We start from the raw sequence: 23,491 nt of genomic DNA on the forward strand, positions 1-23,491 counted from the left end.
TCGCCCAATGCGTGCTGGGATATGCTCCAGCACCCCACGTGACCCTGCCCAGGATAAGCGGGTATAGACAATGGATGGACCCTGCTGAGGATAAGCGGGTATAGACAATGGATGGACCCTGCCCAGGATAAGCGGGTATAGATAATGGATGGACCCTGCCCAGGATAAGCGGGTATAGATAATGGATGGTCCATGCCCAGGATAAGCAGGTATAGATAATGGATGGACCCTGCCCAGGATAAGCGGGTATAGATAATGGATGGACCCTGCCCAGGATAAGCGGGTATAGATACTGGATGGACCCTGCTCAGGATAAGCGGGTATAGATAATGGATGAACCCTGCCCAGGATAAGCGGGTATAGATAATGGATGGACCCTGCTCAGGATAAGCGGGTATAGATAATGGATGAACCCTGTCCAGGATAAGTGGGTATAGATAATGGATGGATGCATTATTACTGCAGGGCCACAGCTATAAATTCTCAGGGCCAGGACAAAATATATTTGGAGGACCCAATATACTTTGTAAACAATTAAAAATAATTACACCCATATCCTGGGCCCATTTGGCCCCCCCCCCCATATGCGACCTTGTTTCCAAGTGACCACCCCTCCCTGATCATTGCCATGAACATGTTAAAACATTAACTTAGTTTTGCTAGAAAAAATAGAAATGTGGAAAATGTTTTTTTTTTTGGTAAAAAAGAAAGAGAAACAAATGACAGATGGAAGTTGGATTATTTAATAACATCAGGGATACAGACATTTTCTTCCACAGTTATTCTGCTCTCTGGATGGCTCAGTAATGATCAAGTGTAAATCAAAACCACTAGAGTACATAACAGAAGTGAATTTCCAAGACTAAAAACAGTGTGTAAATAAGTAAATCAAACATGCACACACATACATACATATACAGTGCACGTGCACATACAAACAAGTGCATGTAAGCACACACACACACTCGCACAAATATGCATGCACACACACGCACGCACTTGCGCACAGACACACAAACTCTAATTTGCCATAATCCAGTTGTGTCACAATGAAGCAGCTATGCTTCCTGGTCAACGCAATGGCTTTATAGAGGAATTAGTTGGGTTCATTTTGAGATTAGCTGAATCATGCTCAGATTGTGTTGCAACAATAATGCAATTATTTTCACAAATAGGAAAAAAGAAAAAAAAAACAACAGAAAAACCACAATGAAGCAAAACAATAACAGGTTCCAGGTCATAAGAATTCTGATGATGATCCAATTTATTTTTTTCATGCACAGTCAATGAGTTTGTTAATCACTGAATTTAAGGGAACGTTTTGTACAATAAATAAGGAAGTGCTGCATAGGAACCACTTGTTCACATTGCATTTAATCGAAAAGTACATTTCCATTTAAAATGTTATCATGCTATTTTTAATATTTTGTGCCGATGGTTTACAGGGAGATCTTGCCTGTGCGAAGATAGACACTAGCATAAGGTGTATGACTCCTGCTCTCACACAGCAAAAATGCTTTTCTGGCCGCAGTTAAAACGCTGGTCCTGGAGTGCCAGTGACGTTTATTTATCTTTTTTTCATCTGAGCTTGACCTCATGAGCTTGATGGATTATTAAGAGTCAGAGTCTGAATATTCACCATGCGAGTGGGGACATGCTGAGAACCTCCAGCACATGGTCCCCTGTATTAATTATACCTGATAATCAATACAATTATGAGGCTATGGGTTTGGATAGAGGAAAAACCAGGAACCTCTCTGGCCCCCCAGGAGCAGGGTTGCCTACCCCTGTGCTAACCTAATCAATTGTGTGTGTGTGTGTGTGCGTGTGTGTGCATGTGTGTGTTAGACACATACTTACATATGTTGTAAAATGGTAACTGCGGCATACAGAAATTCAGCTCATTGTCTAGGCAGGGCATTGCAGTCATATTGCGCAGAGACCTTGGTGTCTCAGCAGCGTAGCCTTATTGAGAACATTTTAATGAGTCTTCATTACATCCACATTATTTACAGTGTCACTGGGGGGGGGGGGTCACTGATTGGGCTGTCTTATAAATTCAGAGCATGGGCCCAGGGGATGTACAGTGATGGATACGTTTAAACTTGATCAAGACAAATGGGAGGGTTGGGGTGGGGTGGGGTGGGGGGTTGGGGTACAGGTGAGAAGGAAGCAGGTGTGCTGTGAAAGGGAAACAATACATAAATATCTACTTTTTTTTTTTTACATTGTACAAATCACTTTCTCCCTTTATCAGACTTCACAACTGGCATGATTTATATGTTGTGGTTTGGCAGAGTTTTGCAGATTTGACGCAGAGGAGCAAAACTTGCCTGATTGTCTTGTTTCCGTGGTACAGTACACCCACGCTACTGGGAGATCTGGTTTCTTTTTTTCTTTAAAAAAGAAATTAAAAAAATTCCTTTTCCCAAAAAAGAACGGAAATGTACCTTATCTGCCATAAAAGAGCAAAGGAGGGACTATAAATCTTGAAGACAGTGAATAAAAAATAAAAAAATCCTTTAAGAGGTAGATGTTTATTCATAAATATAATATCTTGATTGTGTTACATGGTCATTTTACCGGACGTAATGGAACACAGTTTTGTTTCTTGTTTCACAGTTTCGTGTTTCATAGTTTGTTATTGTGAAAGCTACAAGAAAGGTACAGCAACCTGTACTACTAAACTAGACAGTGTGCACTAGCATGGATGTGTACATGTGTGGCTCACACTAACTCACGTACGAAAGACGGTGTTCTTAATCCTTTCATCTGCAGAAACGTAAGTGACCAACAAATGGGCATACTCAGAACTTTGCATTTCCACAACGAGTAAAGGATATTCCCCTCTGCAAATGACCCCTTAAAATCACAGATACATACACTATGTATACACTGTATGTGTTTGAAAGCACACATATGACAAATGCTATGGTCACACACATATCAAATAAAAAGTGTAAAATGGCAAGTATACACACATGGCAGAAAATGGGAAATCACAAGTAAAAACAACATTCAGAATAATGGAATTGATTTTTAAAAATACTGTCATGTTTGGAAACTAAACATAACACTGAATATCTTATCGCAGTGGGAAGCAAAGTAGTTTTACAGCATAAAAATAGTAGTAGTAATAATAATAATAATAATAATAATAATAATAATTTTAAAATAAAGATGAATTGTAAACGAGTGACACAGTTGTGTCCGGGTGATTTATTCAAGCAGGTACTGTAATAGACAGAATATACTTTCTTTTCTTCAGGATTGTGAACCAGAAACAACCGGGCACACCTACTGAAATGCTAGAACACACAAACCAGTGCAAGACAACAACGTGAGCACAATAAAATAAAAATAATAATAATTCCTCACAATTATTTTCCTATTCTAGGTTCAAATTTGTAAGACTTAAATTTTCAACCTTCATCATAGTTCATCATATTTCAAACAATGAGTCTTTCACATTAATCACAAACACAAATACTTCCATTTTCAGTACATACCTGTACATATTCATCGCCACATGGCAACAACAATGTTAATCTTCCTTTTGACGCATAATTTGCAAATTTCTTTTTTTATTTTTACTTGTTTCATAATTGGCAGTGACCCCATCAACTGGTTCTCCGTTCAAGTTGAACTCAAGACCTCTACTGAATGTCCCTAAAAAAATATGCTCAGCTGAAATTATGAATGAAATGAAATGTTTTTTTTTCCACACCAGCCTGGCAGTTAAAAGAAAACAGAACTGAACTTTCCTGACTAATGAGCTTCCTGAACACTGATGGTGGTGATGGGCATAAATTTAGCATGGATATGATTGTGCTGGTCACTGAGTGGAGTGATACCACTTTGGAAACCCTGAAACTGGACACTGCATTCAAAGACACCTACGCTTTAATATGTGACACGGGTGCTTGCAAAAACATAGAATACTCCACCACTAGAGAAAATACAAAATACATCTACCATGTCAGGCTCAGAGAGACTAACCTAAGGCGAATTTGCCTTTTATCAGGGAAATTAATAGGAAACTAAAGCAGTTTCTGATTGGAGGAGACTCCAGGAAGCCCAGCCAATGACCTGGAGCCAAGAAAGAACTGTGCCAGCTGTCATATCACTTTACCAATCCAACAAGAATCACAGATTCCATCCAACAATAAATTGTTTTTTTTTTAACTACACAAATATCCAAGCATGATATCAAGTACTGGAAAACTAATGTACCTGTTGGAACTGGAGCCCTTTTGGTGTTCGTTTTATGATTTTGTTTCATGTTTTTTTTTTTTTTAATTTAACAGCTATTCAGAAAACAGCATTTTCTTGCAATGATTGAGAATGTTCTTACTGTATTACAGGTTTAATGTTTTGATTCAGAGAAGCCGGTGGAGATGGGGACTCTGCCAAGCGCTCCCAGTTCTGGCATGGAGTCAGTATCGCACGGCAGGGGCTCCCCGGTCTTATCCCAGAAGTGCTGGTGCTTCTGATGACCTGATTGTACTCGTCAAGTTGACTGAAGACCATGTGTAAGTGATTAGCTCAAGCTGGCCACTTAGCGCTGGACTGTAACTAAAGCCTGTGCCCACAACGGCCCTTTTGATTTAAGACTGGAGATACTGTCGTAGGAACTGCTCCTTTTTTTTTCAATCAAACTACCAACAACATCTACAACAACAACAAAAATGAATAAATAAAAAAGGATGTCACACGTAATTACACAAGCACACTTTCAATCACGCATATGCTCACGAGCGAATGAGCAAGTGGAGAAAAAAAATACTCTACAGGTATAACAACAGAAAAGACAAGAAGAACAAACAAACAAACATACAAAACACAAATCGGTGGTAAAAAAGAGAACACAAGCACTGCGGAAGGTTTTGGAGCTACGTTGTGAACACTCAGGGTGTGGTCGTACAAAACACTTGGCAAAAAAAAATAAAAAATACAACAATCGTGAGAATACAAAATAAAGCAGAAAAAGAAGAAGAGAAAAAAAATACAAAGACAAGGCAAACGTTCAGTTGTTACAGGTGAAGGTGAAGTTGGATCAAGTACGGTAAGTGGAGGTTGGGACGACGGTGCCGGGGGGGAATCTGTGCCTCTAGGGGGCGCTAATAATCACAAACACGTGCAGTGCGTTATTATCCACAGAGGGCCCACAGACAGTACAGAACTACTGACACTTCCACCAACCAAGGTCCACCATCAACACGACACGGTGAAGGGCAGGGGTGGGGGGGGTAAAGAGTGGAGAGAGAGAGAGAAATAGAGAGAGAGGGAGGGGGAGGGAGAGGGAGAGAGAGGGAGGGGGAGAGGTAGAGAGAAAGAGAAAGAGAGAGAGAGAAGGAGGGGGGAGAGAGAGAGAAAGAGAGAGAAGGAGGGGGAGCGAGAGAGAGAGAGAGATAGAGAGCGAGAGTGACAGAGAGAGAGAAAGAGAGAGAGAGAGGGAGGAGGGCTAGAGGGATCTCCATAAATCTCATTTCATCTAACTGTACACCTCCATGAAGGGAGCGTGTTTGAGGGTATGAGACGCACTGTTTTTTTAGGGAACGTGTACTGGGGGCAGGGAGAGGGCGGTAGCCGTCGCAGGGGTGCTCCGTGTAGGGCGTGCCGGGGTAAATATTGGAGTGGCGTGGCGGGGGGGCCAGAGGGGGGGTGGCGGCTCCAGAAAGCGGCCCTCGCCGCGGGCGGGGCGGGGCGGGGCGGGGCGGGGCGGTGGTTCACACGGCCGGCGGCGCTTGAGAGCTCTTCGCGACGCTTCCCAGAGTTCTGCGGAAACACGACAGTTAGCGGGAGAAAGCAGAGACAACACAGCAAAGGCTATGACACGTCTGGGGTCAGGGGTCAGGGGTCAGGGTTCAGGGGTAGGTGGGTCACAGAGAGCACCAAGAGCAAGGGGTGTACCACTGCAGGAAATCCAAAATGTTTAAAATGATCTCTGATTAACGATAGTAAGGCTGTTTGAGATGTGGAAATATTAACTGTCTGTGGCTTAAGACCTGGGCCAAATACGTCTGAAAAACTTTTTAAATGATGGTCAAATTTTAAAATATTCCTGCAGGCACCTGAACTAACTGGAGCATACAATTATACAAAATAAGACTTGAATGTTGTGAATGTTGCTGAAAATAGTTTATTCTTTTTTAATTTAGATTTGGTAGATTTAAGGTTATACTAAATACATAGTATGTACACAAGTCTACATTTAAGGGGTTTCCTACATGCACTAAGTGAGTGTTTATCTTTTAGATTAGTTTCCATGCTACTTAATGACTTAATGATCCTATTCCACTCAAAATGGATGTCGATTGGGTTATAACACAATTCATTTGCCAGGGGCATTTTAACTAGTGCTGAGATAAAATATTTAATGAATTTTTTTTTAAATAATAATTTTGTTCTCATGCATCTATCTTTATCATACGGACACTTTGTTTTTAAAAAAATCATAATTTCACATCAGCTGCTTACTGTATTTATCAGCGACAATTTTCATTGATTCAGATGAAACCAGTGTAATATATCTAAAATCATCAAGATGATAATCTTTCCAGCTGAGACATTGTAGAATTCATATTAGAATACATAAGATTACAGGAGATTACACAGGTGATGTGAACCGCACACATGGCCTTGTGTCACATACGTAACATTCGTCATTTTTACACAAATACATAATACTCCTAAAAAACATCTACAGCGAACCAAAGCAAGGAAAAAAACATATGCAAAAACGTTGCTAAAGTTTACTTTGTTTAATTCTTAGACTTCCCACTTTGCTTAGCAGGAGCTGAGCCTGATGCCAGAATACACTCAATAATGAAATATACAGCCGTGAAAAAACAATCAAAGCCCAGAAAGATTCATACGATGGTAAATAATGTAAAGGAAAATAATTTCGAGTCAGAATAAATAATTTGAATTCATGTATTTTCCCAATGCGCTTGTAATAAATGTATTTACGGACTTGGAGTGCCGTAGAGGCAATAACTGCAAATAGCATCTTTGACTTTGACATTGATTTTTAGCATTTTGCATTTTTAGCGAAAAGGATCTCATTTGAGCAGAAGGACAAGAGAAACTAATGTTCTGGTATTGAATAAAGGATGGATTCAATCAAATCCCAAAAGGAAATGACATGAAATCGCAGTTTCAGAAAAACATTCACTGAAAATCTACAACACCATCACAATAAAGCAATTTTTTGAACCCAGATATGTATTTTCAAAACAGGCAGCTGATATTACAAATATCAATGTTACAATTTGGAGTGTATGACACCATTATATTGAGTCCTATGCCCCTTGACCGTAGCTAAAGTTATTTGGCTCATAATGTGCGATCTTTACCCTGAAAGACCTCTTAACTTCTCATTACTACACACTGACATCACACTGTGGAAAACAAATGCCCTTCAAAACGACCTTTTATCATCCCGGTAATATCCACCGAAACCATGAATAGCACTGTAGTCAATACACAAAACAATAACTGGAAAACTGGATTCATAGAAATAAATCCAAATGACATTCAATGCAATGGAGTGTTGGTTTCAATGTAATTTACTTGTTTGTTTACGCTCCCTTTAATCAGATGTCAACACCCAACATGTAAAGAGAACACATGTGAACCATAAAAATAATCCCACTTAAAACAGAAAGGTAAGGCTATTTATTTCAAGTCGCATGTTTTGTTTTGACATGAAAAATCCAATCATATGTGGCCATAATTATGTAATTCACAAGTGAAGATGCACATTGCACATGACTTCATGATACCCATTTTCTTTTCACATGTGAAAAGGCAAATTTCACGTGATTTCCTTTTTTCTGTAAGCGTTGACAACGACGACAACAGGGTTCAGGCTGTCGGATGCAACAGAGTGAGCACATGTGAGCTGAAACAGAATCTGCAAAACACATTAGCGTGTGTCGTTGCCAACAAGAGCAGTAATTCAGTGAAGCTACGTAACCTTTCAGCGGACGCAGTACTGCGTGTCCCCGTGCAGATATTCAGTCACTGCATGTTTATGACAAAGGATGTCTCACCCATGGTGCAAACGATAAAGCCCGACCTTCTTCACAAGCCACAGTGCAGCCGTGTGCAAACCCACGACCAGAAGAGAAATCACTCATCGTGAAACCTCAAGGAGAATTCAGAATCGTCACTAGGCGGCTTGAATACGAATGCCGTGCTTCAGTTCTGAATCGTCGCACAGGATGTTTAAATGATAAATTCTGCTGTCAACGTTTGGAACAGCTATACACAACCGATTGTGACATATTCCTCCCCGTCCCCCCCGTCCCCCCCCCCGTCCCATTTATTATTGTGTCAATAGAATTGTCTAAGTATTATTCACGCAATACACAGAAGACAAAAGGAGGAAACAAATTAGTATAACGTTTATTCCTCAAACACTGCATAAACTAGAAATGACATTCCTCAATTAATATGTGTATGCTGTCTGGGAGCTTTTGTGTGTGTGTGAGTACATATTAATTGGGGATTTCATAGCTGAAAACTATGGAAAATCCATCCTTCATACAGATGCAATGCCTTTAAGGCTTGGATGAGTACCCTCACACGGGTGAATCCACAGCAAGTGCCATCACACCCGTGATTATGATTTCTGCTTTAGATTCCTGCCGCTGCGACTCCTCTTCTAACGACCGTTTTACTGGTTACCGTCACGCTAGCGAGCTAAAGACAGGATTGAGACTTTTTGAGTAGAGCGGAAATCCAGGTCGAGATGTTTTTGACAAAAAACGGACTTGGCTAACAGCAACTTCGCTACAGCTCAGCTTTTAGCCAGATATAGCCTGGCTACATTCTAGCCGGGCAGAAAACTTTCACTCCCCAACCAAACCTAGATAGGTATTTTTTATTTTTTATTTTTTAAGACTTTTCACCATGAAGGTGTTCACCGGGACATGCCATGTGAACACTCGCAGGAGGGGGACAGGGCAGTCCTGGTCCTCAGCAGGAAGTTTATTACCACATAGAGATGGAGGGAGTGTGTTCTGCCCCCACAAACAATCACAAAAACAATTAACGAAACACCTTCATTATTCCCCCCACACGTGTTTCCAGGGGGAAAAAAAAATGGTAAGGTGAAACAAAGACAAAACAAAGACATTTTGTTTCTTTTGAGCAGACCAGCGTCTCAGTCGCCCAGGGCCCTGTTTCAGGAAGCAGGATTACAGGGAGTAAAACCTGGAACTGTCCCAAATCTGGAACTGGGATTGAAGTAAAGAGCTGTTCTGGGTTTTACTCCAGCTAACTCAGTAATCCTGCTTTGTGAAATAACCCCCAGGCACATTACTTTTGCTTTGTCTTTTCCACAAACATAATCACTCTTGGTACATCCTCCCAGGCCCAGCCCTGTGGAGAAGAACACACCTTTAAGCACCTGGGCTGGTTTAATTAACACAACCCAGGTGCGCGTGCTCACCCCACCAGTAACTCTGATGGGAAAACAGAAACCAAATGGCTGCAAATGCAATGCTATCACAAGGTAATCCAGGTAAATGTATGGAACTTAAAGGATTGGGGGTAGTTGTGTTCTCCTTTGTATTACTTAGTTTGATATTCAATAGGGTAAATGACAAATTGTTAGTGGAGTCTGCACTTCCACCATTTTCTGATCATTGTACAATAAGTTTTTTTTAGTTTCCCCCACTCTCAAATGAAGAGTCTGGTTATCCAGTCATTGTTCTAGAACTAATAATCCACCCACCTAGTCAGATATTAGTGTTTTGCAAGCGCACAGGGAACAATTAAGGTTTCTTTTTTTCAAACACTTTTGAAAATGTTTACCCATAAAGTTACAGACTGGCATGTCTACAATTTTAACAAGAATAATATTGCCAGAATTAAATGGAAAAACCCACCAATATCACCCCTCCCTAAAAAAAAAAAAAAAAAGTTCTTGGATTGTTTTTGACAGTCACCCACTCATGTTCTAGCATGATATTTGCCATCAACTGATTCAGAGTTAATCAGTTTTTGCCTTGCATCTTGAAACAGTGAATGAACGTTACACTGCGGAGTGCGAGTTCTCAGCCAACCTTATGAGGCTGGCCTTCTGACGTGCTTCCTTCAGGCCTCAACGCCAACATAATTTAAAGCTACTTGTTCCTAACGAAACATCAGCCAGTTCAGCAGCCTAAGTCACTGAAGCTCCTGTCAAACATTCCCTCCCCCCCAAAAAAAAAAACCACAACACCTCTTTCAAAGTCACAGAGCTCTCCCCCTTCCAGCCATAGAAGCTAAAACAACGTGCGCCAGGATCAGCCCGTTTTTATACACAGCTGTGAGCGCGCTGGAATGCTAATTGCTTAATTAACTCCTGAGTGAAAGCACCTGCTTTGTATCCATCGTTCACGCGTTGCCTTTCTTATTGCCAGTGATCTGTAGATTGTGTCTTTTAAGGACTTGCCCCAGTGAAGTGTCTCCAGCCGTATAAATCAGCGATGGCTGATCTGTGGAATTGAACGGAGAGAAACTACACATTCCTCCCGACCACAGGCCTTTCTAAATGATGTGAATTTATCTCTTTGACAGAACAAAAACATTTAAATAAGCATTTCTTTTTTCAGAACAAAACATACTTAGCTATGGAAGGAAGCACTTCAATTACTGATCAGGACTTTCTTCCGAAATTCATGATGCATGTATACAAAAGAATAATAAAAAAATAAATAAAAAAAATGAACTCCCACAGTACTGGCATTTTTGTTTAAAAACTTTTTGTTAAACTTACTTTGAGAAAGTCCCGCTCACCCTGGCTCAAGCTGATTAAAAACAGCCGCAGTTATTTATTTCTTCATTTATTTTTAATTGCATAACATTTTATCCCGAGGAGCTCTGTTAGTCTTGAAAGGATCCAGCCCAGACTTTTTTTTTTTTTAATAACACATCTGTTCGTGTCCGAAGGACCCCGTGGCGCGTATTTGATCAATAGCAGAAGAGACAGTTTGATTGCTCCTTCCTTCACAGCGCAACGGCGAGGGCCGCGCCTGGTCACCTGACCGGCTGGCCACTTCAAAAGGAAGCGAGAATCCGGTGAACCTGTTATAAGCGCTCACTACCCAGCTCTTCTGCCCGCAAGGAGACCGACTGCAAGCTGATCAGAAAAACCCGACAGACGCTCACCAATGCTATTCTTTTTTATTTATTTTTTTTAGAAGTGATTTACTTTTGGGGTTGATGAGAATTGTGTGTGATTGCGAAGAAATGAGCATTTCCTTATTCCGGGTGAGAAAACAAACTGCGGAATTGTATGAAAAACGATTGTATGGAAAAAAATATGATGAAAAATATATCACCCATTAACAATGGTAAATAAGGTAAAAAAAAAAAAAAAAAAAATGGCACATGGAAATGTTAACTTGCAGGCAGTCGCTGGAGTATCTTTATACCCAAGAGGGGCGACATAGCTCAGGAGGTAAGACCGATTGTCTGGCAGTCGGAGGGTTGCCGGTTCAAACCCCGCCCTGGGCATGTCGAAGTGTCCTTGAGCAAGACACCTAACTCCTATCCCCTAACTCCTCTGGCGAATGAGAGGCATCAATTGTAAAGCGCTTTGGATAAAAGCGCTATATAAATGCAGTCCATTTACCATTTACCAAGATCATTATGATCCTGTGAGCTCTGTGTGCTTCATTAAACGTGGTGGGGTGGGGGGGCACCTTTACTGATTGTCTTTGATAATGAAGGAGAACAAGAGCAAACAGTTGAAGTTTGGGACTGGGTCCACATTAAAGACGAGCTTGGGATGCTTGAGGGCCAGTTGCCATGCCAACCCACGATGTCACAAACAGCTAACAGCATCAGCACCGGCACCAGTACCAGCATTCTGTATGAAGTAGACATGGTGAGGGTATAAAGGGTCCACTATACACTAGGCAAGTGCAGGGCGGCCATTTTGCACTAGGTTGTGCTACAGGTATGGTCAAGGCAATAACATATTCAGTATACGTCATCTACAAGGTAGTTGCTTCTGTATACACAGCCAGAAACACACATTTGATTTTCGTGGCAAATGAATGAATGAAATAATGAATTAATGAGTTAACATATACACTACATGGCCAAAGGTATGTGGACATCTGACATCCACCATCTCATCCAAGATTATGGGCATTAATATGGAGCTGGTCCCCACTGTGCTTCTGGGAAGGCTTTGTACTAGATGTTGGAGCAATGCTGTAGGGATTTGTCCATTCAGCCAGAAGAGCATTAATGAGGATGGGTACAGATTGGGCAATTAGGCTTGGCTCACAGTTGGCTTTCCAATTGATCCCAAAGGTGTTGGATGGGGTTGAGGTCAGGGCTCTGTGAAGGCCAGTTCTTCCACATTATTGTCAACAAAACCATTTCTATATGGACCTCGCTGTGTGCCCGGGGGCATTGTCATGCTGAAACAAGAAAGGGCCTCCCCCAAACTGTTGGGGAAGCACAGAATCGTCTAGAATTGTATGCTATAGCTTTAAGATTTGATCATTTAAAAATTATTTCAGAACTTGCTTTTTCTCCCCAGTCTGCTAAACCATATGTCATCACCTACAGTATGGGTGTTGCCACTGCAGTTCTGAATTTTTATCACACACTTTCAATACACAGTGTTACTTTAAGATTTCAACTGCTTTCACATCTTTATATACATGTTTTATTTCATAATCTTTCCTTTTTGTCTAATGCTACTTTGTTTTTATTGTGATTTTTTAAATAATAAAGTTTATTATTATTATTATTATTGTTATTATTATTATTATTATTATTATTACTATAGAAGCCGCCAGAACACTAGCCGGATTCTGTTATTAAGAAGTACATTGGTATAAGGTCATCATTTAGAAACACTTTAAATTGCCTGAGATAACTCTGCTTTTGGCAGGAGATTAATTGCTACAAGCAGAGTCCACTTTGTTTGAAATGTTTAAGGTCTTAATTGGTCTCAGCGGATGATGTAGATAGTTACCATGGGGATCTTCTTTTTCCTTTTTTTTTTTAAACATTGAGCAAACTGTCAGAAGCCACAAAGTAAAGTATATTTCTCCTTAAGTATTCCGTTGCAAATAATTTGTTCTCTTCTTTAATCATAGATCAGTTCAAATTATGTGGCACGCACCACATACAGAGTCCTGGATGACTTCACAAGGGAGGGGAAATGTAATAAAGAGACAGAGTGGGTAGACCGCTACAACAAGAATACAGCGAGACATAAAATTGATCGTTCTCTGCGGTGATCTCAAAAGGAAAGTGAGATATACACACAGATCGTTTACACACATCTGCGGACTAATAAAATGGGCCTTTCCCCTGTTCACAGGTGGGATCTGTGAGAGGTTCTTTAATTCCATGATGCTACTTAAAAAGAAGAGGGCAAGGACATTTGTCTCTTCAGCCGATGCAGTCAATCTTAACACCTCGCTTGAACAATATTATGCCTACACAGTGCTGTCATGAGCATGACATAAGACTTGTCATAGCCACCCATGTCAGTGTCTTATGACAAATGCCATAATTTCATAATGTATATCATGAGCTGAAAACAGCCAAACAATAACAAATTAAAAATTACTGTGACTCGCCTTATGCCGGTGTTATGTCACTTGTCGTATGCTGTATTTTACAAGGTCATAACAGGTGTTGCATTATGATTATGATGACCATATGTAGGCTTCATGACAAATAACCTATTTAGCATATTTATAATGACCTTCTTAAAAAATGTGAATTGGGCCATGCGGTACAAAGTGCATATTTAGAGTTTCCTACCAGCAAAACTTTCCAGTGTCAGACTGACACCACCACTTGTCTTCAGCGATTGCAAACACAAGCTAATGTGACTGCAGCAGTCTCTAAGCATTCAGAAGGGGCTTCCTAGCAGAACAGAGCTACGGTGGAGATCAGTCAGCATTTTACCTGCAGCGTGAATCGATTTCATAGTGAAATAAAGTGAAAGAAAATGCCCTACAGTACTCAATATAATGTGTGTGTGTGTGTCTGCGTGCGTGTGTGTGTATGTTTGTGTGTGTGCCTGTGTGTGCGCATGTGCGTGTATGTGTGTGTGTGTTTGCGTGTGTGTGGGTGCGCGCACATGCGTGTATGTGTGGGTGGGTGCATGTGTGTGTTCAAAGGGTTAACGGCTTCTAAAATTCAAATAATTATTAAATCAAAACTGTGATGCAGTTCTCATACATACATACATTCTGATCTATGCGACCTCTTTTATAATTAAGTTCCTATCCACGGAGTAAAAAAAAAAAAAAAAAAAAATATATAAATAAATAAAATGTGACAGAAATAAATATTACTTTGTGGGATGCTTCAGCTTTTACGAGATAAGAAATGGAAGCGACTGTATTGGCGGGCTCTTGGGGTTTAACGGAATGTATCATCACAGCCTCAAATTAATGTGCAGCCCTGATTCAGGAGGGAGGGGTCCGGCTGTCCCAGGAACGTGGCGAGCTTGCTCAGGAGTGAACACGCTGCAGACCCAGAGAGCGCCCTGCCCTAAATCACCGCACAGTCCAATAGGGCCGTTTCACATTTTTAACATCCACGATGGCAGCGTGGCTGCACTGGCCAGTGGAGAGATGCTGTTCAGAAGCGATCGTGAAGGTTATAGTTAATGGTTCCATTTTCAGCTCAACTCTCTCTCTTCATACTACGAGACGTGGGCCTGCATTCTTGTGTAGAAAAATATATATAAATATATAATGTCCTCAGGTTTAAGGCTAGAAGAAGAAAAAAAAACACCTACATTTACTGAAGTGTAAGTTCAGGAGAAATGTTGACTGAACCCAGCTTCAAACCCTTGAGTGAGACACTCAGCCTGAATTACTTCAGTGCAAAAAAAAAAAAAAAAAATCTGGCTGTGTAAATAAGCTGTGTGTGAAAATGAAATCCACCCATGCCACTCCGGATAAGGCTGTCTAGTCCCTGCTGAAATGCAATTTAATGCATCCCAAAAAAAAAATCTGAGAAAGAAAAACCATCAGAATTAATACGTTCAGGAGATACACAGTGAAAAATTCACCATTAAACCCTGATAAAGCTTATTTTACTCATCTTAAGACATACGATCCTGCTGGATTCACTTACGTTCTGATAAAGGCGAGATTTTCACTGGAGATTTTCCCACATATTGTCAGTCTGAGAATCTTGCGCACAGATTAGATACAGGTACAGGTAGGGCATCACCTGAGGATCAGCCTCTATCAGAGTGGAATAGCCAGGGGTAAGTGAGTAATAGTGCTTGATGCCACAGAACTGACTAAGCCCATTAGGTTAAAATAATCAGATTTATTTTTTCAGTCAGCTCTATAAGTGAAATTGTTGTCGGTTATGGTAAAATATCCTGTCATGGGGGCTGCCCGATGGCTCACCCAGATAAAGCACTGCTGTAGATGCATGGACGAGCCCCACAGTCTCAGACTGAATCCGGACCGTGTCAGTGCCGACTGTGGCCGGGAGCCACACAGGGCGATGCGCCCCAGGAACGAACCGGGAGGGTCCGGCCGGTTCTGGGTCAGAGTTTCATCGTTGCCTAGCGACCCCCGCTGGTAGAGCGGGTGTGGCCCGTGGGCTGCGTGCTAAAGGGCTTCCTCCGACTCTTCCTCCTACCGCTCTACGCGCGGTATGAGAAGAAGCAGAAGCACTGGCGTCTACATTCACCCCAAAACAGCAGTGGAGTTTGCGCATACATGCGACTGCATTGGAGATAGGTGGCATGTCTGAATTAGAGTTGGAATTGGACGTGGTCAACCCCACATTAGCTGCCAAATTTATAAAACAGAGAAAAAAAATAAAATAAAATAAAGTAAAATCCTCTCCTGGCCTGATTCGGAATGATGCCTTTCTTTTACTGCAATTACACCTACTGCAGAAGCGTTACCTCACACAGCACATACAGAAGTATTAGCTTCATATGGGCAACCAGCTCATTACTGACATCCCCCCCCCCACCCCCCCACCCCCCCCCCCCGGTAAAAAGCTAATCTGTGGAACCCTTTATTAATTAAACAGAATACATAATGACCCTCAATTACAGTACAGCCGCCTTGCTTTTTTTTCCCTTTTTTTTGTTCTCCCCAAGAATGCGTGTGAAAATACATAATTGCGTACGTCTGCGTGGTGAAGGTGCACTTCTGGGCTGTGATCAGTGGAGTTCCTGAAGATTAGAGCCCTTATTCCCCCCTCAGCGCTGTACAGATCTGACAGCAGCGCGGGTAAAAGCAGCCAGCTGCTCTTTCTGAAGCCTCATTGGCTGATAAATTGCACATGTCTGCAATTGTGCCTTTGACCCACTTTGTGAGCACTCTGCGAATCCCACATTTTTATTTTATTTATTTCATTTATTTATTTTTCTTTTTTTTTTTGAGAATTCCAGCCTGCAAAATAAGATCCGAATCTACATCTGAATTGAGACCATTGCACATGAAACTGAAGCAATGGGGATTCAAAAATAAACTTGAATGAGACATTCTAACATCTTTACATATATTTACAATATACAAGTTATTTACTGTACCCATATTATTATTATTATTATTATTATTATTATTATTATTATTATTTGCTTCCTTTGAATAAATCACGCATCATATGCATAGATATATCCACAATTAAACAAAAGAAAAAAGAAAATTAATTTCTTAATTAACCCATTAAAGTGTAAGTTCAAACATATTTTATTAGAATGTCCTTAACTGAACATTCTTATGCTGATGTCACAATAACTACTGGTAAGTGAAAGAAAAGGACTTCCAGAAGACCGACCTAGAATTTTGAAAAACCCATTCCAAAACTCCTACTCTTCTAAGGATAAAATAAATTCTCCACTGCAGATTTTTTTTTAAATATCACTAATCCCATTTGAGGAGAATGTGAGTGCCAGTTGCTAAGGTGAGGCATGACATTTTAAAAATATCTATTTGGTTAAAAGATCCGGAACACTTTATTGCCAAGCAGTTCTGTTTATATTGCCCACACTGAGAAAAAAAAATATGAAGAATGCAACCATCGAGCGACCGTGGAGAGGCAGGGGAAGGAGAACGTCTGCGGCTGCCAGAAGCGATTATGGAATACACTAGCGGTGATTGCATTCTATAGAACGAAGCTAAATAATTTAAAGAAATGCTTTTACGGGGAGCCATCTTAAGAGTCTTAATGTACGGACAGCAGAGCTAAATGAACCACGAATGGTCAAGCGGAGACTCTGAGGATGGGAGGTGGGGGGGTGGGGGGGGTGGTGACAGTGAATGGGACGGGGGGGTTGGGGAGGCGTTTGTTTTGCCTGTAGTGGAGAAGAAATGTACGACAGTTGTTTCAGCACTATAATATAAACCACGGTTTTTTTTCCCCCTTGATTGAAATAAGCAATAAAATATGGAGTGGAGCCGCCTGTTCCTGCGGCCTCCCTGATCCCCGTCCTCTCCATCCCCTCCACGCTGTCCCCGTAGCGTAGCCGCAGAGCGCCCGAGCGGCTCGGACGCGGATCGCAGGCTAATCTAAATGGAAATCGTGAGCCGCCTCCCCGGCCCTCCTCCTGCACAGCCTCCCAACCAGCCCAGCAGCTCTGCGGTGAGCGGGACCATCGGCCTTTCAGCAAATACACACCTGCAGAATGGGGCGTTTATTTCCTTATACTGTATCTCCCCGGGACAATGCAGCAGCAGCAGCTCGCTCTCCAGCCCCGGCAACGGCTGGAGTGGGACACCCCCAAACCCCCCCCCACCCCTAAATCCCCCCAAAACCCCTCCACCCATACCGCCCCGCCCCCAGACCCACCTTCCCCCATATTTGCGGGGGCTAATTCCTCTGACTGTAAAGGGAGAGGGCACCCCAACCATGCCACGGGGGTGGGGGGAGGGGGGGGGCAAACAACCAAAAAAACATTTCACGCACTGTGATTGGTCCTGGTCTCAGAAACCTGATAATGATCTGAGGTGTAGAATCCAGGTCCAGAAAAGAAAAGTCAAAGTCCTCCCCGGCTTTTTTTGGTCCAACCACCTGGATTTGCTAATTGGTGCAATTCCACAGCCGGGTGGTGGACCTAATTAGTGAAATCAGCTGGCTGTGTTCGGGGGTGGAAGAAACATAGGACAGGACTTGACTTTCTGTCCCCTGTACTTTCCACCTCGAGCACTGATTATGAATAAGCAAGAAAAGCTCTTGTTGCCTGCAGAAGGTGTGGGGGGGGAGGGTCATCACAATGACCTTCACCCCCCCCTCTGAGTTAAAGATCTTAACAGCACAGCTGTCAATCCAGGAACCCAGCCCCCATCCCCCCCCCCCCCACCTCACCCCCACCCCACCACCACAGTGGGAAAAAAATTTAAGAATGGCACAAGGGAGAAACAGTAGAATTAGTTTATAAGCAAAAAAAAACAAGGCAACTGATATGGGCTTTTTCAGCCAGTGAGATCCGACCTCTGGATACGCAGAAAGGTTAATCTCCTTCCTCCTCTACCTCCGATGGCACTACGAGAACACTGAGCTCCCGGCGAAGAAATATGTGACAGAATACAGGAAACTGGAAGCTGGCCCGGAATAAACAACTCGCCTCTATTTCCCCCGACACCCCCAACCGAAACATATCTTCACCACTTCCCATACAGCACCACAGATATGAGAATCCCAGCCGTCCTTCTGTGCTTTCTGAGTGTAATTCACTCCTGTGTGTGTGTGTGTGTGTGTGTTTAGGTGTGTGTGTGCGGATGCGTGTGAGTGTGTGTGTGTGTGCGCGAGTGTGTGTGCATGTGTGTGTGTGTGTGTGTGAGAGAGTGTGTGTGTGCGTGTATGTGTGTTTAGGTGTGTGTGTGTGTGTGCGGATGCATGTGTGTGTGTGTGTGTGTGTATGCGTGTGTGTGTGTGTGTGTGTTTAGGTGTGTGCATGTGTGTGTGTGTTTAGGTGTGCGTGTGTGTGCATGTGTGTGTGCATGTATGTGTGTGTGTGTGTGTGTGTGTATGCGTGTGTTTAGGTGTGTGCATGTGTGTGTGTGTGTGTGTTAGGTGTGTGTGTGTGTGTGCATGTGTGTGTGCGTGTATGTGTGTGTGTGTGTGTGTGTGTGTGTGCATTTGTGTGTCAGTGTATGAGTGTGTGTATGTGTGTGCATATGCGTGTGTGTACATTAGTGTGTCAGTGTGTGTGTGTGGGCGTGTGTGTGCGCGTGTCAGTGTATGAATGTATGTGTTTGTGCATGCGTGCGTGTGTGTGTGTGTGTGTGTGGGTGTTTGTGTTTGTGTGTGTGTGTGGTGAGTGAGAGAGCGTGTGTGTGTGTGTGTGTGTTTGTGTGGGTGTGTGTGTGTGTGTGTGTGTGAGTGTGTGTGTGTGTGTGTGTGTGTGAGTGAGAGAGAGCGTGTGTGTGTGTGTGTGTATGTATGCGTGAGTGCGTGCGTGGTGGGTGCGTGCGTGCGAGTGTGTGTGTGTGTGTGCGAGTGTGTGTGTGTGTGTGCGAGTGTGTGTGTGTGCGAGTGTGTGTGTGTGTGTGCGAGTGTGTGTGTGTGTGTGTGTGAGTGTGTGTGTGTGTGTGTGTGTGTGTGTGTGTGTGTTGTGTGTGTGTGTGTGCGTGCGTGGTGCGTGTGCGTGTGTGTGTGGTGTGTGTGTGTGTGTGTGTGTGTGTGTGTGTGTGTGTTGTGTGTGTGTGTGTGTGTGTGTGTGTGTGTGGGTGTTTGTGTGTGTCTGTGTGTGTGTGTGTGTGTGTGTGTGTGTGTGTGTGTGTGTGTGTGTGTGTGTGTGTGTGAGTGTGTGTGTGAGTGTGTGTGTGTGTGTGTGTGTGTGTGAGTGTGTGTGTGTGTGTGTGTGTGTGTGTGTGGTGTGAGTGTGTGTGTATGTGTGTGTGTTACGTCCCCTGCCTCTGCTTGCCTGGGTAGTGCAGGTGGAGGTAGTTGCTTAATTACCTAATTGGCTGATTGCCTCCACCTGCCTATGGCCCAATATATAAGCCCAGTAGTATGAGGCAGGGAAGATTTTCTTTTGGGTCTTGTGATTTGTGGAGGTTTTATTTTGGGGTTTGTGATTTGTGTGGAGAGCTTTTGTTTTGTGAACTTTGTGTGTTTTTGTTTGTTATTTAGATTAATAAATGTCTGGGTTTGTTTTTAGATCAGTTTCTGTCGTGTTTTAGATGCATCCGGACTTTGTTTGTTGCGGGCAGGCGAGCCAGCCGTAACAAAATGGGGGCTCGTCCGGGATCTGCCATCACACTTCCCTGCGGCGGCGAGGAGGCTGCGCGCAGACACAGTTCCCTGCGGCGTCGAGGACGACGCGCGCAGACACACACTTCCCTGCGGCGTCGAGGACGATGGGCGCAGACACACACTTCCCTGCGGCGTCGAAGACGATGTGCGCAGACACACTTCCCTGCGGCGTCGAGGACGACGCGCGCAGACACACACTTCCCTGCGGCGTCGAGTGCGACGCGCGCAGACACACAGGTCCCTGCGGCGTCGAGTGCGACGCGCGCAGACACACAGGTCCCTGCGGCGTCGAGTGCGACGCGCGCAGACACACAGGTCCCTGCGGCGTCGAGTGCGACGCGCGCAGACACACAGGTCCCTGCGGCGTCGAGTGCGACGCGCGCAGACACACAGGTCCCTGCGGCGTCGAGTGCGACGCGCGCAGACACACAGGTCCCTGCGGCGTCGAGGACGACGCGCGCAGACACACAGGTCCCTGCGGCGTCGAGGACGACGCGCGCAGACACACAGGTCCCTGCGGCGTCGAGGACGACGCGCGCAGACACACAGTACCCTGCGGCGGCGAGGAGGCTGCGCGCAGACACACACTTCCCTACAGTGGCAGATTCCTCTGGACAATTTGTGGACATTTGGTATTTATTTTTTTGTTTTGTATAGTAATTTGAAGAAAAAAAAAAAAAGACCTTTTAGTTTGTCTTTTTTTTGTCTTAAGGGTGGGGGTGTTACGTCCCCTGCCTCTGCTTGCCTGGGTAGTGCAGGTGGAGGTAGTTGCTTAATTACCTAATTGGCTGATTGCCTCCACCTGCCTATGGCCCAATATATAAGCCCAGTAGTATGAGGCAGGGAAGATTTTCTTTTGGGTCTTGTGATTTGTGGAGGTTTTATTTTGGGGTTTGTGATTTGTGTGGAGAGCTTTTGTTTTGTGAACTTTGTGTGTTTTTGTTTGTTATTTAGATTAATAAATGTCTGGGTTTGTTTTTAGATCAGTTTCTGTCGTGTTTTAGATGCATCCGGACTTTGTTTGTTGCGGCCAGTCGAGCCAGCCGTAACAGTGTGTGTGTGTGTGCGGATGCGTGTGTGTGTATGTATGCGTGCGTGCGTGCGTGCGTGCGTGCGTGCGAGTGTGCGTGCGAGTGTGTGTGTGTGTGTGTGTGTGGGTGCATGTGGGTGGGTGTGTGTGTGTGTGTGTGTGTGTGTGTGTGTGTGTGTGTGCGTGCGTGCGTGCGAGTGCGTGCATGCGTGCGTGCGTGCGTGCGTGCGTGTGTGTGTGTGTGTGTGTGTGTGTGTGTGTGTGAGTGTGTGTGTGTGTGTGTGTGTGTGTGTGTGAGTGGGTGTGTGTGTGTGTGTGTGTGTGTGTGTGTGTGAGTGCGTGTGTGTGAGTGTGAGTAGGGACGGGAGGACCCCACCATGCCGTCCGGTCTTTATGACACATTAAACTGGCGATTCTGACTCATTCGAGCCACAACAGAAGGGACTCATTCAGCACCTGCTACAGAAGTGCACAGTCACATTCTGAAGTGATGATGTGATCTAAAGCGACACGAAATTGTATAATTACTCAAATCCTGATTAGACGCGAATCAGTAATTATGTACACACCACATGGACAGGAAGGCCCTTTTGAACCTCGTGGCTGTCCAACCTTCTGTCTTGATCACAGTTAGTACGGTTAACTGAGAGAAGTCTCGCTTCTGCTTCTTATTTTATCCTGCAGGACTGGAGTCATGAGTCATAGTTGCATTTGCACCGTTTCATTTGACTGTGTTTCAAAACAACGATGCAGCCAAATTTGAGACGAGTTTCTTGCAACCGAAATATCAAATCAAATACAAAATCAATCGGGTATGAGCAGGAGCCCCCCCCCCCGCCCCCAGCATCTAGTGTACAGCAATCATCATCTGTTAGAACAATGCCAGTGAATTCTCATTAAATTCATTAAAAGTTTTCGCCACCTTCTATGCAGCCACTGTTTATACTAGTTGCTTTGGATGGACTTTCAGTAAGACTTAGATTGGTCCAGCTGCAATAAAGCATTTGCCCCACGCCCATTTGCCCCATGCCCATTTGCCCCACGCCCATTTGCCCCACGCCCATTTGCCCCATGCTCCTTTTCCCCACGCCCCCGCATTGCACTGCTGATCACCTGACAGGAGATAACGGTGTGACCAGGGAAGATGGAAGCTCGAAGATGGCTAATTTCATATTTAAGAGTAACTGATAGTTTTTTTTCAGCTCTGTGAAATATACAGTAATCACACAAAATATATGTCATCATACGCATTACTCTGTTATGCACGCATTCGACAGAAACCACGGCCGCAGTCAATAAGTTCCCTGATTCTTCGGAGGTAATTAAGCGTAACCCAGGAGGAAGCCACTTGTTTTTTTTTAAACTGCATTATAAGTAGGGTAATTGGTGAAAAATAAGTACAAGCCTATCCAAACAGAAGGGCACTGTTAAGGAAACATAATACTGTGTATTACACGCTACAGAGCCGCACCGCTACCCAAGGCGATAAGGATTTCAGGACTAACGAGCCTCACCAATTAAATATAACTAACACTCTCATTAATGGCTTCCCCATTAAGCAGGCGCTATAGTTTTCCACTGGAAAACAAGCGCAGAAGTAAATTAAGGCATCGCCATGGTAACGGCAATATAAATATTTCAACCGAGGGGGAAAAAAATAAAAATAAAATATCAACTCGAGTCAACGAACGGAAACGGAAACCCTTCAACGCACAAACCGCTTCCCCGCAACTGCTGGAAACATCAAACGTTTGACGAGTAGATGAGAAGCATGAGAGGAAAAAAGGGTAAGTCGTAAAAAAAAAAGACAAGTGCTGCTTGAAGAGTTATCCTTCCTGCTCAGGAGAAACATCGAGGAAGCCACGCTGGTCTCGTGAGTGCCACTTTTTTTTGGGCGGATGTTTTTACATCGACTGAATCTGGACATAGTGCAGCTTTAATAATAACATCCTGAGCAATCAACCCCAGGCACCAGACTCTCTCGGCGTTGCCCTGCTCGCTGACACACGCAAGCTTCTCTTCACTTACAGCAATCATCAGAGACGAGTGACTGAAACGGACTCGATAGCAACCGTCCTTATTTAATGTGCCACCGTATCACATCATTTATACTCCGTAATATTTTGACAGAGAACCCAGTACGCTGAAAAAAATATGTCATTGGTTAATGTAACTTCCAAGTGGAAAAGTGCCTGTCAATCATAAGGCCTATTTCTCTATTTCTTCTCTTTTTTTTTGGCATTT

General features: G+C 43.4%; 1 long non-coding RNA gene across 2 annotated transcripts in view; it reads right to left on the reverse strand.

Annotated features, from left to right (window-relative positions):
* Positions 1-727: 727 nt before the first annotated feature.
* The window catches only part of LOC135236547 (uncharacterized), a 37,494-nt gene continuing 14,730 nt past the window's right edge, over positions 728-23,491 (reverse strand). For both annotated transcript variants that reach the window (XR_010324609.1, XR_010324608.1), the window contains exon 4: positions 728-5,778. This is a non-coding gene — a long non-coding RNA (uncharacterized LOC135236547). The remainder of the gene's footprint in view (positions 5,779-23,491) is intronic.

The sequence above is a fragment of the Anguilla rostrata genome, chromosome 12 (assembly GCF_018555375.3).
Source record: "Anguilla rostrata isolate EN2019 chromosome 12, ASM1855537v3, whole genome shotgun sequence".
NCBI classification, from domain to species: domain Eukaryota; kingdom Metazoa; phylum Chordata; class Actinopteri; order Anguilliformes; family Anguillidae; genus Anguilla; species Anguilla rostrata.